Source organism: Trachymyrmex septentrionalis, unplaced genomic scaffold, assembly GCF_001594115.1.
Source record: "Trachymyrmex septentrionalis isolate Tsep2-gDNA-1 unplaced genomic scaffold, Tsep1.0 scaffold22, whole genome shotgun sequence".
In the NCBI taxonomy this organism is placed as follows: Eukaryota; Metazoa; Arthropoda; class Insecta; order Hymenoptera; family Formicidae; genus Trachymyrmex; species Trachymyrmex septentrionalis.
This window is the reverse complement of record NW_017305375.1, coordinates 6,125,014-6,128,833: the sequence shown is the minus strand read 5'-3', so window position 1 is coordinate 6,128,833 and position 3,820 is coordinate 6,125,014.

Below are 3,820 nucleotides of genomic sequence, written 5' to 3'. Positions count from 1 at the left end.
TCGTTATATAATTCAAAAACAAAAAGTAAAGAATATTACATGATACAAAATTAGAATGTGCTCATTCTTTTAACTTCAAATTTAGCTGCTGGCTATCAGATATCAGATATATAATATATTTATGTGTTTAATAATCAGTATCGTTAACTAAATTAAATACTTTATTGTTGCACTAATTAATAAAAAACAATGCAAATGAGTAATTAAAAAAATGAAATATAAACATTTATAAAATATACAGCTTTTCTTTATTACAAACGATACACCTTTAATAAATCGCTAATAAGAAAGAAATATTTTATAATTAAATACTAATAATTAACAAAGATACCGAGAATGAAATATTCGCGTCAAAAGTATTTGATATTAGGTAGTGATTTTCAAAAGAAATTTATAAATAAAACGTGACAGACGTTGTATATGTTTCGTAGCGAAACATCTAATGCTCATAAAATGATATGATATTTGGGGCAATATGTCGCGACACTCCAATATTGACGTATACGCATCGATATTGGTCGCGCGAGGAGCCATCGCATCGTGGTCCAGCGAGCGGGTGAATGCTGCACGAGAGAGATACCGTAACGCCGTGATGATCGGTGCGAGCGAGAAAGAGAGAACGCTAGGCGGACATATATGGTCGCGGGGTCCGCGAGGCTCTCAAGTTACGCCTGCTAGCGACGACGCTAGCCGTTTTCACGATGATGTTCGGTACGTCTCTCTCTCTCTCCTCTCTCTATCTGGGAGTTCCACCTTTTCTCTCCCCTCGTAGCCTCTTCGACGCCATCCTTCTTGCGCGCCTCGCACCGGGCACCAAAAATACCGACGGTTGTTCCGTGGATGAGAAAGACCGAAGAAGACCGAGGGAGAAGAACAGGAGAGAAGTGTTATTTCGAGATTATCGGGGATTGCCGGCTTTCTGGAATCGTGCCGATCGTTTCCATTCTCAATATCGAATATGTTCTTCATTTCCACGAGTCGCAATTTTTACGATTTCGGAATTTTGCCACTTGGATTTGTCGGATTTTGCTCGTGGGATTGTAGACCAATACGTGGATTATAGAAGTCAACGCGATAATATTTATTCTTGTCGTTTAGTTTATTATTAATAAATTCTTTAAAAAGCCATGAAAATTAAAGAAAGCATATGTATTGAGAAAAATAAATTTTATTTCAATTAATATTATAATTTGTATTTTTTCTATTTTACTTTTTTTTTTTATTAAAGTACATTTGAAATTAAATATACATTTTATTTAAGTAAATAAGACTCCCTGAGAAAAAAGATTTATTTAAACATAAACAAACATTTTATAAATTTAATAAACCTATAAATAAAAAAGGAACGAAAAAAAATGGATGAAAAAAAAGTTTGTTGCTTAGAAAAACAAATTTTTCAGATATGAACGCGGTTTGTTATTAATGTTGAAACTTTGCGAATTATTTATTCAAAAATTGTAAAATAGAATAAAAAAAATTATCAAGCGTATCCAATTGTATACGCAACAATTATCAAAATGATATTTATATGATTCTTATTATAAATTTCAATAATAAAATAAGTTTAATTTCTATAGTATAACTCTTTCAGTCTTAAATTCTCAGTAACTAGACAGATTGATTCATCAACACCTGCGACGTATTCACTGAGATTTTAATGTCTCTCGAGCCATTACACGTCCTCGTAAGTAGTAAAACCGTTTTATGGTTGGACGTTCTGTCAGCTATGCTTGAAAAGTTTCGAAATCTTTATACATCTCTGCATAAACTTAGATTTCTGAAAAAACATATCGTGTCTTATTGCTGCAATCACATTTCTTTCGCAGAACGCAGAAGCGCTTTTTCGAGAATTGTTTGAGTTCTTGAGACAATTCCATGATCCGCTAAGCGTATTTTGACTATTTATTTCGCAGGAATGAACGTTCAACGTTATTTCGAAATTTCGATACTTACTTTGATTAAGTTTATGACCAGATCTGTTAGAAACAAATTAGATCTACTTTGACAATAAATATTTAAAAATCTTTATGAGAAAGGTTTCAGATCACTTTACGGCAAAGATCTTACGACACTCGATCAATTCGTGTATCACGGAATAAATATTTCGTACGGTTTATTTATTAGAATTAAAACGCAACAGAAAACAGGATTTATAATTATTTTACGATAATTAAGGACAATAATTATTTTTGTTTAACATAAAATAAAATTTTTCTTTCGCTCGCGTATAACTCGAAACGGTATTACAGGATTCATAAAAAAGCAATGTTAATAAGTACCTTTAGATTAATAACGCAATTCTTACTTTCAATACGATTCTTACTTTCAATTAATGCAGTTTGTGTAATTAATAATTTAATTAATTTTTCTTTTTCTGTATCTTTCGTGATATATGGTCAGTATACAAAATTAAATGTTATTTTGAATTATTTATCCGTAATAAAAGAAATATCTCTCTTTATTATGAATTTTTAACTCAGTCAATTGACTTTAATTATATCTTAGACCAGCCACACACGTTCAAGTAAACTTGTCAAGTATGCCTGCGCAAGCCACTTGTGCAAGTTTACCTGGACGTGTGTGGCAGAAAATTGCAGAGTTATAACTGCACAGAGAGCAAAACACACGGTCGCACGCACCTATTCACATAAATCAAACGAAGAGCATTTCCTGCCGGCTATTCGTGCCCGTTCGATCTATTGTCATAAAGTTTCATGATGGTGTGTGCGTCGTCAGTATGGCACCTACGTTAACGTACAATCGCAGCAGTAAAATAAACGCGCGATAATTCATAAAAGCTATCAAATTGAAACTACAATGCTCAGTGACTTCTGTGATACGTTGTCTTTTTCCTACTTCTGTATATTTCTAATAAAATTTTTAATTTGTTTCTGATATCTTTGTTAGACCAGAAATATGACACGCGATATATAAGTGCCAATCGAACTTTTTCAAGCATCTAGGTTTTGTTGATGAGATTTTTTTTCTAAACGTCTAATAAAATCGTTAAGATGCATGATCCTGTAAGTACGCATAAAAGCAGAAGATAAAATCTATGTGAAGCGAAGTAAGTAGTTACGTAAGTAGTATAAGATAAATCTTTAAAATAAATAAATATTTACACTAAGTGCATAAAAAAAGGTATTGAATATTACATTCTTCTTAATAAAAAACGAATACGAAAAAAATGCAATTAGCCAAGTATTTCATTGCACAAAACACATAAGATAGACTGAAAGTGACTAAAGTGGTCAACCGAATTATAAAGAAAAAACTTAGCGTCGTTTTCTCTTTCAATCTCTCTCCCTCTCCCTCTCCGCTTCCCTTTCCTTTTCCTCTCCCCCCTCCACTCAATCTCTCCCCTCCTTCTCTTTCTCTCCCACCCTCCCTCTCTCTCTCTTCCTCCCTCTTCCTCCCTCTTCCTCTCTTCCCCCCTTCTTTCAGTCTGTCTTGTGTACATAAATATTTATTACATATATATTACATATGTATTACATATGTATTACATATGTATTAATGTTTATTTTTATTGTTAATTTAATATTATAATAAAGAAAGGTCACCGATACCGACACATCATTTTGTTTTTAGACAATATTTTTTAAATAAAAGATAAAAATAAAACTTTCATACATAAATACAAAAACTAAAAAAGTGTCTTCTATCAGATAATATAAGCAGTTTTATAATATTGATTGTAATTTTGCAATAATTAATTTTTTTCGTAAGATAAGCAAAATGAACGTCTGACAAAATGGGCTCTAAAACTGATACATTGGACAGTAATATAATATTATATATATATATATATATATATATA